The sequence below is a fragment of the Chanodichthys erythropterus genome, chromosome 4 (genome assembly GCF_024489055.1).
Source record: "Chanodichthys erythropterus isolate Z2021 chromosome 4, ASM2448905v1, whole genome shotgun sequence".
Classification (NCBI taxonomy): domain Eukaryota; kingdom Metazoa; phylum Chordata; class Actinopteri; order Cypriniformes; family Xenocyprididae; genus Chanodichthys; species Chanodichthys erythropterus.
In genome coordinates this window covers 18,468,693-18,481,834 of record NC_090224.1, presented here as the reverse complement: position 1 = coordinate 18,481,834, position 13,142 = coordinate 18,468,693, and the positions used below count along the sequence as shown (strand labels likewise).

Here is a 13,142-nt window from a genome sequence, read left to right as displayed (position 1 = left end):
GTTTGCGTTGATTGCTCTCGTTATTTCTCCCTGCCGTCTGATCAAGTCAGTGTCGGGTACTTGTTTCCACTGTTAGTGTGGTGTGCTACTGCAGTATTTCTTTGCTTTAATATTGCTTGTGTGTGTGTTATCAGTTTGAGCCCCAGTTCCAGCCCCAATCTCAGTTTCTGAACCTGAACTCGTGGTCCATCCGTCTGAGACTTCTGTCGTCAGGCCTGGTCTCTACCACCCACCAGCCAGAGTGTGCTCCATCTGCTACCTGAGACACTCCAGATCGATCACCGAGCCAGATTTGTTCTGGTCTTCCTTCAGGGAACGAGCTGTGACTACTCCTTCTGATCTCCAGCTGCAGTGTTTCTATGCCTGGCAGTCTGCTTTTGTTCTACTTTCTGTTTGGGACTCTAAATAAATATTGTTAACCTGCTCCTTTGCCTCTGGGTCTTCTGCAGCCTCATAACAGAATTACCCAACCAAACATGGACCCGGTGAAGGAAGGACCTATTCGTTCTGCTGTGGAGATGCAGGGCGCTATGCTCGGTAGGCATGAAGAGGAACTTTCGGCTGCGAGACATGCGGTGGAAAGCCTTGCGGGAAAGGTGACGGACTTAACCCACCGTTTCCAATTCCTCCACCACGAGCTGTCGGATTCTCCACCTTCCAGCCCTGTCACCGAACCTAGAGTCAACAATCCGCCTCGATATTCGGGTGAGCCAACTGAATGTAAAGCCTTCCTTACGCAGTGTGAAGTTGTCTTTTCCCTCCAGCCCACCACTTATGTGGCCGACCGCGCCAGCGTTTGTGATTTCTTTGCTGACAGGAAGAGCGCGGGACTGGGCCATGGCGGTCTGGGAGGCGGAATGCTGCCAGTCTTTCACTTCTTTCAAGGAGGAGATGATAAAGGTGTTTGACAGATCCGTAAGTGGGTGTGAGACTTCTCGTCAGCTTGTTGTGTTGCGCCAGGGAGGGCGGACTGTCTCATATTTCTCCATCGAGTTTCGCACCCTCTCTGCGACATGTGACTGTGACCGGCTCTGATGGCGCGATTTCTGGAGGGTTTGTGTCCCGAAATAAAGGATGAGATTTATGTGCGTGAAGTCCCCACTACTTTCAACCAGCTGGTGGAATCAGCAATCCGACTGGAGAAGCGAGCTGATCTTCGGCGTCGTGCCCCCTGCACACAGTGGGTACCATCTCCTCCTCAACCTGCGCCTGCTGCTGTGTCTTTTGAAGCTGCCAAAAATCCCTGAGCCTATGCAGACTTCAGGCATTCACATCTCTCCCGCCGAGTGTCAGCGTCGTATCCTGCATCACCTTTGTATGTACTGTGGACGTTCAGGACATCTGGTCGCAGTCAGCCCGTTAAAAGTAGACCGGGGATTACTGTCGAGCATTGCTTCACACTCCGCTCCTGCTAAAACTATCACCACTCTTCCTGTCATCCTCCGATGGGCAGGGACTGTTGCTTTGAGTCAAGCCTTCATTGGGTCTGAGGGAAATTTTGTGGACGAGCAATGGGCTTGGGAAAGAAACATTCATGTCCGCAAATTTGATGACCCTTCTCCTGTGTTCACACTAGACAGCAGTGAGCTGCCTGGCATTCGCTATACCGTACCGTTGAGTCTCACCATCTCTGGCAATCATCAAGAGACTATTTCTTTTTCTATTTTTCATTCTACTGTTGCCCCTGTTGTTTTGGGCCATCCCTGGCTCATCCAACATACATTCTCAGATTAAAAGGGTCAAGGGAACTATTCAGTCCTGGAATTTGTCCTGTCATGTTCAATGTCTTGTATCTGCTGTTTCTGCTGTCTCTTCTGTCTCTGTGTTACAGGAGGAACCTGGTGATTTGTCTGGAGTGCCGGAGGAGTATCACGATTTGCAGGCAGTCTTTATGACTGCAGTATTGAATTACTCTCTGGTATTACTCCTCCTCGTGGTCGTTTGTATTCGTTGTCCGTCCGGGAGTGCGAGGCTCTTGAAAAGTATCTTTCCGTATCTTTCCGAGAGTCTCGCTGCAGGGACTATTGTCCCATCCACCTGGCCTGTCGGCATGGGTTTTTTCTTTAAGAAGAAAGACGGGTCCTTACGTCCTTGTATAGATTATCGAGGGCTCAATGACATAACAGTGAAGAACTGCTATCCTTTGCCTCTTATGTCATTGGCCTTTGAGATTTTGCAGGGAGCCCAAATTTTCACAAAACTCGATCTCCGCAGCGCTTACCATTTGGTGCATATAAGGGAGGCTGACGAATAGAAGACTGTGTTCAATACTTCCCTAGTGAAAAAAAAGTATGCTAAGTATACTTGCAGCACGACTAATTATTAGTATATTTCAAGTGTGTTAATGATTAGTTAACTTAAAGTTTGCTATTTTGAAACAACTAATTTTGTACTAAGTATATTTTAGTTGTAATTAAGTTGTAATAAAATACAACTTTAAGTATATTTAGTGTACTTTTGTGTGCTAAATTGGAACAACTTCAAGTATACTTAGTACAAGTATATGCCTGTGTAGGGACTAATTACATGCTTGATTAGTGATATTAAAGTGTACTTAATTTGTGTTATAAGTATATTTTATTTGTGTTATATACTTTGTGTTATAAGTACACTGTTACAGATCCCTTGTTTCCCTGGACTCCATTTCCCAGAATCCTCCTGTTCTCCTCACCTGCACACACTTCCCTCGTCAGTTCCTCATCATCACGGATCACCTGCACCTGGACTCTATTGTCAGCACTCCCCATATATTGCACCCACTCCCTTCACTCCTCGTCCGTTCTCTGTTGTGTTTATGTGTAGTTTGGTGATCTCTGCTTTCTGTTTAATAAATGTATAGTTCTTTTTGTGGAAATCCGTATCTGCCTCATCCCTCTACCAGCTACCGTAACAGAAGAACGGACCTTAAACGACCGGATTTTCCACAAAAAAAAAAAAATGGAGACTTTCCCCAGCTCCCTGGATCCAGCTCCTCCAACGCCTCTCACCCTGACGGCCAGCGATCGCCTTATCGGGCTCCTGCAGGTAGGACGTTCGCTGGAGAGGTATGTGGAGGAGTTCGTAGAGCTTGCTTATTTGTCTGACTGGCCTGAAGCAGTTTTTGATCTCCCTGTTTTTGGATGGATTGGATGATGACACTATCCGTTTTGATGAACCTGTTTTTTGTTTCTCCTTAAGCGAAACTATCAATTTAATTTTGTTTTTAAATGGCTCCAAATTCTTCGTGGATAGGGTTCAGGATAAGTGTTGTCGTCCAGTCCATCCAGAAACACGGTTGGCCGGGCCAGTCAGTCAACCTCCGGCTTCCTCCGCATACCCTTCCAGCGAACTCCCTGCCTGCCCCATGCTGGACCCTCATTCCGCTACTGGTCCCAGTAAACGGAGGAAGAGGAAGAAGGGCGAGCGCTCTCCAGTTTCCTGCACTCCAGTGTCTCCAGAGCCTGCTCCAGTATCTCCAGATCCCGCTCCAGTGTCTCCAGAGCCCGCTCCAGTATCTCCAGAGCCCGCTCCAGTCCCCACAGAGCCAGCTCCAGTGCCTGTGGGGATTTTGATTGTATTTGAGGGGATGAACTGGCCCTCTCCAGTCTCCGCCGAGCCAAGTTCTCCAGTCTCCGCCGAGCCAAGTTCTCCAGTCTCCGCCGAGCCAAGTTCTCCAGTCTCCGCCGAGCCAAGTTCTCCAGTCTCCGCCGAGCCAAGTTCTCCAGTCTCCGCCGAGCCAAGTTCTCCAGTCTCCGCCGAGCCAAGTTCTCCAGTCTCCGCCGAGCCAAGTTCTCCAGCCTCCGCCGAGCCATGTTCTCCAGCCTCCGCCGAGCCATGTTCTCCAGCCTCCGCCGAGCTAACAGCTCCAGCCTCCGCCTACGAGCCCTCAGCTCCAGCCGCCGCCTACGAGCCCTCAGCTCCAGCCGCCGCCTACGAGCCCTCAGCTCCAGCCGCCGCCTACGAGCCCTCAGCTCCAGCCGCCGCCTACGAGCCCTCAGCTCCAGCCGCCGCCTACGAGCCCTCAGCTCCAGCCGCCGCCTACGAGCCCTCAGCTCCAGCCGCCGCCGCCGAGCCCGCCGCTCCAGCCGCCGCCGCCGAGCCCGCCGCTCCAGCCGCCGCCGCCGAGCCCGCCGCTCCAGCCGCCGCCGCCGAGCCAGCCGCTTCAGCCCCAGCCGCTTCAGCCTCAGCCGCCATGCCCTTCCTCAGACTTTTCAAGACTCTCCTTAAATTCCCCATGTATTTTTTTGGGGGGGGCCTAGTACCCGTTCCAGTACCTGTGGGTGGGGAACTCCTGGGCGGGGTTTCGGAAGCGCCAGAGCCCACCAGGGCTCCTGACCCTCCATGGCAGCCCGCTGCACCTGACCCTCCATGGCAGCCCGCTGCACCTGACCCTCCATGGCAGCCCGCTGCACCTGACCCTCCATGGCAGCCCGCTGCACCTGACCCTCCATGGCAGCCCGCTGCACCAGACCCTCCATGGCAGCCCGCTGCACCTGACCCTCCATGGCAGCCCGCTGCACCTGACCCTCCATGGCAGCCCGCTGCACCTGACCCTCCGTGGCAGCCCGCTGCACCTGACCCTCCATGGCAGCCCGCTGCACCTGACCCTCCGTGGCAGCCCGCTGCACCTGACCCTCCGTGGCAGCCCCCTGCACCTGGCCCTCCGTGGCAGCCCGCTGCACCTGACCCTCCATGGCTGCCCGCTGCACCAGACCCGCCATGGCTGCCCACGGCTCCAGACCCGCCATGGCTGCCCACGGCTCCAGACCCGCCATGGCTGCCCACGGCTCCAGACCCGCCATGGTTCATGGATCCGCCCTGGAGACCTCCGTTCCTGTCCGCTCCTCTCCCTGCACCTGCATGAGGTCTCCAGGGCGCCCGCCCCCCCTCCCGGTGTCTCCATCTACGGCGCGAGGTCGCGCCTACCGGGAGGGGGGAGTACTGTTACAGATCCCTTGTTTCCCTGGACTCCATTTCCCAGAATCCTCCTGTTCTCCTCACCTGCACACACTTCCCTCGTCAGTTCCTCATCATCACGGATCACCTGCACCTGGACTCTATTGTCAGCACTCCCCATATATTGCACCCACTCCCTTCACTCCTCGTCCGTTCTCTGTTGTGTTTATGTGTAGTTTGGTGATCTCTGCTTTCTGTTTAATAAATGTATAGTTCTTTTTGTGGAAATCCGTATCTGCCTCATCCCTCTACCAGCTACCGTAACATACACTTTATTTGTGTTATAAGTATACTTTTATTTGTGTTATAAGTATACTTTTATTTGTGTTATAAGTATACTTTATTTCTGTTATGAGTACACTTTGTGTTATAAGTACACTTTATTTGTGATTTAAGTACATTATAAATTAAATACGAGTGTCTTCAGAACCCACAAGCAATATACAACGAATATATTACTTCACAGGTAATAGTATATACTGTATGCTCAGTACCTATTCTAAATACTAAAAATTTCACACTTTGTAGTCAATAACAATACACTTTGTTATACTTTGTTTGAAGCGGATCAAAACCTTTAATCAAAGTTCTAAAACTTTCTTCTTAGGACAACTTTGCTGAACTTTTTTGATCCACTTAAAATGTTGACTACTGTACTTTGAATTACATAATCTCACACAATGCAGTATTATAATTGTGCTACTATTTAAATACAGTTTAACACATTTTCCCAAAATTGAATGCATTTGTTTTCAAGGCCAAAATGTAACAACATCACTAATGAAGAGACATGTTCTATTAACAAATCCAATAGTTTTTATTTAAACTTAACATAGATGTATATAATTCATAAAATATAAGGTCAGACAGCATGTTCAACATTTATTCACGTTTAGTCTGTCTGAATCCTACATTGAACTAATACTATTTTTGAACAGTAAATGAGGAAGCAAAACATTCTTTATATTTAATGTTGCGTCTGCTGGTTTTATTTCTTCAACAGCTTAAAGTTTAATGCACGTTCATGTTGTATAGCAACAGGCTGTTTCACATTTATTTTCACGCACCACTTACTGTGTCTATATTAATAATTTTGTCACACACTATATTTGAAGCACACTATAATGATGCCATTAGCACACTACAAGTTAATTTGGAATGCCATTGCAATGTTTTAAAATCACTAAAAGTTTATCAGTATAATATTAATGTATGTTCAACACTCTTACAATGTAATTGAATTGCAATTCTAATGTCACCAAAATACATTTAAAGTTTATGCTGAGTGAATTCTGCATTTCAAATCATAAATACAAGAGTACACTTTTCAAGTATACTTGAAATAGTTCCACTTTAGCACAAACAAGTATATTTAATACAAATTTTGTTGAACTTCAGCACTGCTTTTGGACAACTAAAATGCATTTAGTATAAAATTAGTTGTTCCAATTTAGCAGACTTGGTAACACTTTAGAATACTGATCCTTCATTAATGAATTACTACACAGGAACAAATGAATAATGCATTATTAACACTCTAGTAACTACTATTAACTAACAATAAACTCTGATTAATGAATTAGTAAGTAATGGTGCTCAGTTGTAGGTGGTAGTTCACTATTAACTAATCAGTAACTACTGTTTTTTCATACCTCTAAGAGAACTACTAAGAACTACTATATACAGGTTCATAATTAACATGAATGATGCATAATGTATAATTAATTCTAAAGTAAAGGCCTTGGTAAACCACTAGTAATGACTGAAGTATTACTGAATACTTAAGAAAGAATTACTAATTATTTGGATCAGTATTCTAAAGTGAAAAACATGATAACTCTCTAGTAACTACTGAAGTCATTGTAAACTTTTGATGTTTTTGTATGTTTTTGTACAGTAATTCCTTATGATATATTTGGTAACACTTAAGTAATTACTAGTGGGTTACTATGACCTTCACTTTAGAATACTGATCCAAAAAAGAAGTAGTTACTTTAGAGTTATATAGTAACTCTTGAGTTATTACTATCCAATACTTTACAAAAACCTCAAAAGTTTACAGTATATTATATATACGTATATTGTGAATGTTGCTATAATTATGAACATACATGCAATATCGATGCTGTTAAAGTGTTTTTGCACTACCTCACTTTATATAGCATTATACTGTGGTTGCACTACTGTCTGTTTAATATATTGTTTAATTTATACTGTCTATTGTTACTGTTATTTTTAGTTATTTATTACTTACTGTTTTAAGCATCTTTTAGAGTTCTATAACTTTCTTTTTTGTTGTGTACTAAATACAATGACAGTAAAGATTCTTATCTATTCTTATCATCGTATCTGTTAGATGGACAGTACTCAGTAGTGAAAAATTAACACAGACACATTGCAATGCTTAACATTTATTCATTCAATGAAAAAAAAAAAAAAAATTCAAGGAGAGATTATAAGGTTGTGGCTTGACCCAAAAGTGATGATGGAGATGGTTGTATTTTTCAACATGACACTGAGAGTTGGAGTGAGGTGCAGGGAGTGTCATTTTCCTAGAGAGAGAGAAAATATCTTGAGATAATATATTTACCATTTTGTTTCAGTACATTTTCAAAAACAGCCAAAAAGCCGTAAAACATCAGTGCCAAATACTGAAGGAATTCATAGATTTAAAAAAAACAAAAAACAAAACTTGTGCGTAAGCTTATCAAAGTTCAACAAAGAGAGGAGCTTTATTGGATGAAAGACTATTGAGAATCAGATAAGATAGAATCAGATGCGCTATATTGTCTGTTACAACACTTACTGTCTTTGAATTTAGCCACTAAAGAAAATTTCTACTATTATGTGTGCAAGCTCCTTTCCTTGTTGAGCCTTGATATGTTTCTGTAAATGTGAAATAAAAATGTATTTATATAATTTATCTGATGATAATTTTATAATTTCTGATGATTGTATGCCAACACACTGACTCAACAAAAATTATTTAATAACCATATGCAATTTAAATAATTACGATGAAAAAGCTTGCATGCATGCTTTCATGCAATAAGTATATAAGAAATGTTTTATTCATTTTCATCTACAGTACTACATTGAAAGAATTACCATTGTGTTGGGCAAGACACAGTCCCTCTCCTGGCAGCTTGCATTGTATTGGTAGGGGATGTAATTTGACGAAGAGAGATCGTCTGATCTTAACTTCACCCAGAAGTGATATATGCAGTCTGAAGGTCATTCTAGTTGTTTTCAGCATGAAAGAGAGAGGAAGAAAGATATATCTTGAAACATATATTAACATTTATTTACAATTTTCTGTCAATATAAATAAAAAACAAATACATCTTTGCAAAGATTCTAATGCTCTCAACAATAAATATCCATCAGGATTGTTTTCACACCAAATTCACACTAAACGAGCAATAGTTGAAGTATTTTTAAAAACATTTGGTTACACTTTTTAAGGTCCTCGTTACATTTGAACTAAGTACTGAGTAATATTAATTAACAAGATGTACTTACTAAATAATTAGGTTCAGGGTTTGGTTAGGATTTGTAGCAAACTATCTCAAAAGTTATAATGCTTACATGCCTTTGAGCATGGGTTATAATTAATTATAAATATTTGGATCAGTTATTATAATTAACTTGATGTAGCTGACTTAATATTACAATCAATTAATCTGTTTGTCCAGCGAACACTCAGTATTGATCGTCTATTAACTCAGAAAGGATATTTTTCGTGGCCACAGAAAGATAACGCTTTTTTAGCAGCTTTGAAAGCATCATTAAAGTGATGTTGATTTACAGGCAGGGACCAGAATCAAACTCACATGAATGTACACAAAAGATGAATGGTGAAAGGTGAATGAAACCGGAAACAGAAAAAGGGAATGAAGCTATGAAAAGATTAATTTAAGCATCTAAAACAGAACCATCAGTTTCTTGGTTCAAAGCATCTTGTTAAAGAAGTCTGTAGCTTATACTAAACTTCTGTTTAGTTAGTTAATTGTACGATACTTGCAATGCCATTGCACGCACATCCGGATACAGTCTCAGAAGAAAGTCTTGATGGCTCTCTAGGTCAGTAATAATCATAACCTGGAGATATGCATGTTCATTCAAGGTTTCCTATGAATAAATGAATGGAGGCATTATGTGCCTTTATATGACCTGATTCAAAGCGAGTTTAAAGCAAAGCAGTCATAAACCAGTCTTATCTCACTAGCGTGCCTTTTGCTGGCAACTATAAGCTTGTTCTATCCTTTTGGGGAATTGTCACAGGACGTAGCCCAGGAGACAATGGGCCTACAGACCCAGTTCTGGCTGCATCTATAATTCAGATTTTTAATCCCCGTATCCGCTTACATATATTTATATATAATCTATTTTTAATCTCTATAATAAAAATGTATAATTCAGATTTTGATCTCCATATCCATTTACATATATTATATATATCTTCCAAGGGGTTTTTTCCCTCCTAGGACTTTTTTCCCAGTGCTAGCACGCTGGGTTTTTCTCCTAGGGTTTTTTTTCCACCCCTGGGAGTCAGGGCCGTACACAGGGTTTTCTATTTACCGTGGTCAAAAAATGTGTTTTGCTAGGGGGGTTCCGAGAAAATTTTGATTTCCTTGATGTACATATATGCATTTTAAGACGTTTTAAGGCCAACAAATTGGATAACAATAGCTTTAAAACCATGTCAACAAATACATACATGCATGCACAGTTTTGAGGCAGCTTTAATCGCATGTTTGGTAATTCCATGACTTCATTTACCTCAGAATAATGATGGTGCATGCCCGTGGTTTCTTTAGCGCTTTAGTTAAACTATAATGCAGTCATATGCAGCACGCGCCACGCATTTGCGTGAGCAATTCTTGAGTTCACGCTTCGAGCACAGTAGGCTATAGCCTAACAGCTGATTGGAGTTTTACTGACATAGCCTGACAACATCTCATCTGACCACAGTTCACTGTTGTTCAAATGAAGCTACATTTTCCGCGCTCGTTTGACTTGCGCCTGGTGCTGAGCCGAAGGTGGAATGCGCGTCTGAAATTGTCCCGTTTGTTGTGGTCGTAAAGAGACATTTCTTTATAAACGCAGCGTTTTACTTGGCGATGTTTTAAAAAATATTTTTATTTTTGGTATTTTCTATGCTCTGTTGGTGGTTTGTGGAGTAGCATCACCTGGGGGGGATTAGAGACGGTAAAAGTGAGTGGGTCCAATATCATTGGTCTTAAAAAGTGGGTGGGTCTTGTCCCACCCACATACAATGGTTCCGACGCCCATGGAAAATACAGACGACATATGGATTCGGACACGGACCGGGTTCTGTGTATGGCATTGATCATCACTGCTGGATTTCAGCTTTGACTAATTTGAAATTTAGGGAAAAAATACCGAGGACATGACCTCGGTGTCCTCAATGGTAGATACGGCCATGCTGGGAGTCAGCCGACATTGGCTTAATGTAGCACCGTCTTGTACCACGCTTGTTTGTACAGCTTATTTTTAACCACTTCCCTTTTTCTGTGCTTCTAATATGTAAAGCTGCTTTGAACAATTACCAATTGTAAAAGCGCTATATAAATAAATTTGACTTGACTTGACTTGACTTGACAGGCACTTTGACACCTTGTTTTGTGGTTGGATGAGGGTTTTTATGTAAGTTATGGGGTTAAATATAAAATAAATAATTGTGTGTCTGATTTGTCACTATGCAGAATTTACTGTCAATACTACAGTAAGTATATGTAACAAAGACACTGAAAAATAAAATAAATGTTGACAAACATTTCTGTCCCAAAATCAGGAATAATTTAAATATTTTTTTTTTTTTTTCTTACCAAAGCTTTCAAGATTATCCCTGCACCACCTTTACTGTATGTAGATTCCACATGCTCCAGACCAACATATATCACCTGTAAAGTACATTTGGAATGTGACATTTTGATAAATGAACCTATTTTGTAGCAAATTGTTCTACAAAACATATGCGCAAGTTGTTTTGACAAACGACTTACAAGGTTTTGTTGTGGGCAAGACATGAGATCTCTCTTCGGTTAGTTGCCAAACAATGGACAATATTATTGCTATGAGAACTGCAACCATGCCAATTACGTTCCTTGCTGACAAATTTTAGTAGACGTTTAAAAAGTGTTTCTCAATCCATAATATAATGATAATAACCCTGTCCACCAAAACAGATTTTACTCATTTCCAATTTATTTAGGGGAAAAAAAATTGTGGAATTTGTTCTTAATTAAGGGATTAGAAAGTTAGGAACAGAAAGTCATTAGATGTGTTTAATAAAATTCTGTCAAATTTTAAAGCTCTGCCATATTCCTCATGGTTTGGTGAGTTTTTTGCTTTGAATTGACCAATATATAATCCAACACATGTGCCAGAGCTGGAATAAATAGGAGTTCCACTGTCTCCTTTTCTGCCTGCTTTACAAATAACAAATTCGTATTCTTTAGATGACATTTGGCTTGTCATATTAGTATTGGGTTTTTTTAATTCACAATACTTACTTACGAAACACCCTGTCTCTAATATATCAAAATATAGCGTGTCATTTTCATGCAACTCACCTATTTCTACTTTTATGTTTTGTAATGGATCTAAACATCCTTGTAATTCAATAAAAGAAATATCGTAATTCAACGGTAAGTGAGGGTTTTTAGGGAAGATTTTTCGGGCTTTATAAATTAAACACATTAAACAATTTGGGAAAAGCACATATATGTTATCATTTTCATGACATTTGTCATTTTCTAGAACATGTTTGGCAGTAGTTACAAATCCAGACCCATAATAAAGTCCTAAACCTCTGCTGATCCAACCTTTGTCAATATCTGATGACCAAACTAAAATGTAACAGACACTTTTTTTTGTTAAATTTCTGTCATCACAAGGCATAATCTTGCCACATTCAATAACTAATGGATCAGATGTAGAGTTTAACATTTTTAAACTGTCATCTAATATTTTATCAGAACAAAAATTAACATTAAAAAATGGTATTTTTAAGTCATCCTCATAAGAAGTTTTATTCTTGAAGCTAATAATATTGTCCATTGTTCAAATCTGAGAAAACAAAACATAATATATTAGATCATACTTAAGTTTATATACAGACTTAATTATGATGTCACTAATAAGGTGTTTTCCAGAACAACTAATATAGAAGAATTATTACTAAATAGAACTATTTTATTACTAGAAAGATATATATTTTCAAAAAGTTGTGAAGAAGAAGAAGAAGAAGTAATAGATTCAAAACCATACCTTAGAATGTTTGTAGCAACTACAAAGATTTCCTGGAGGTTTTTGTTATTTATAGAAGATCTGAACCAATCATTCTTCTTGGTTAACATGGGAGTTTCTTTGGGAGTGGAAATGTGTAAAGTGAAACTTATAATGCTTATACTGAAGTGAAAGTATGAGGAAGTGTTCTGTACTGCAGAATAAAAGTGAAAAAGAGCTATTTACTTGCACACATGTGACATGTATGCTTAAAATATAATGGCTTTGTTTTATCAGTTTAAAAGTAGACACTTTGAAATGTTTAGTTGTCAAAGGAATATTTCAGATTGATTTGTTGTTGTAGGTAATGTCTTTTTTTTTTTTTTTTTTTTTTTTTTTTTTTGGTAGCCTATCTTTGACTAAGACTATGAAAAATGGGCCTAAAAACACTGGTGATAGACAGAAATATCACCTAAAGTAAATCAGCTGTAAAATATAAATAAATAAATACATTATTGGTGGTTTTCACGTGTAAATTTGATGTTCAGTTTTGTAACACTTATCTCTGTGTGTGTATGTTTAGAAAACAATGAAAAGTCTTCACAGGACTTTAAGGCCTTGCATTTAATATGCAAAACATTAGTCACTTGTCTGACATCAAACATGCCAAGTGCTGTTTACTCATACTCAATGGACCCTTCGCTAAGCCACGCCCGAAAACCGCCACAGGCCAATCGTGGTTTAGCAACCGTTACTAGGCGCAGGAGGTCTGTCAAGCTTTCGAGCGAGGGAACATGCCGAAACGTTGTGCTTAATGGATTGTGTTAATCTGATACACGGTATCCTAACAGTTTTTTCCCCTTCTCGAATCCTAAAACCCAAGGGGAGAAGTGCTGGTGTTCTGACAATTTGTGCTACACTGTCAGATTTTACTACCTCCCATTGAAACAGTG

At 40.9% G+C, this 13,142-nt stretch overlaps 1 long non-coding RNA gene across 1 annotated transcript; it reads right to left on the bottom strand.

Annotated features, from left to right (window-relative positions):
- Positions 1-7,339: 7,339 nt before the first annotated feature.
- On the bottom strand, positions 7,340-12,246 carry LOC137018561 (uncharacterized). Its single transcript, XR_010894920.1, has 5 exons — positions 12,232-12,246; positions 10,965-12,030; positions 10,788-10,862; positions 8,044-8,174; positions 7,340-7,487 (listed from the first exon to the last, which is right to left on the bottom strand). It is a non-coding gene; the product is annotated as an uncharacterized lncRNA (long non-coding RNA).
- Positions 12,247-13,142: the final 896 nt, after the last annotated feature.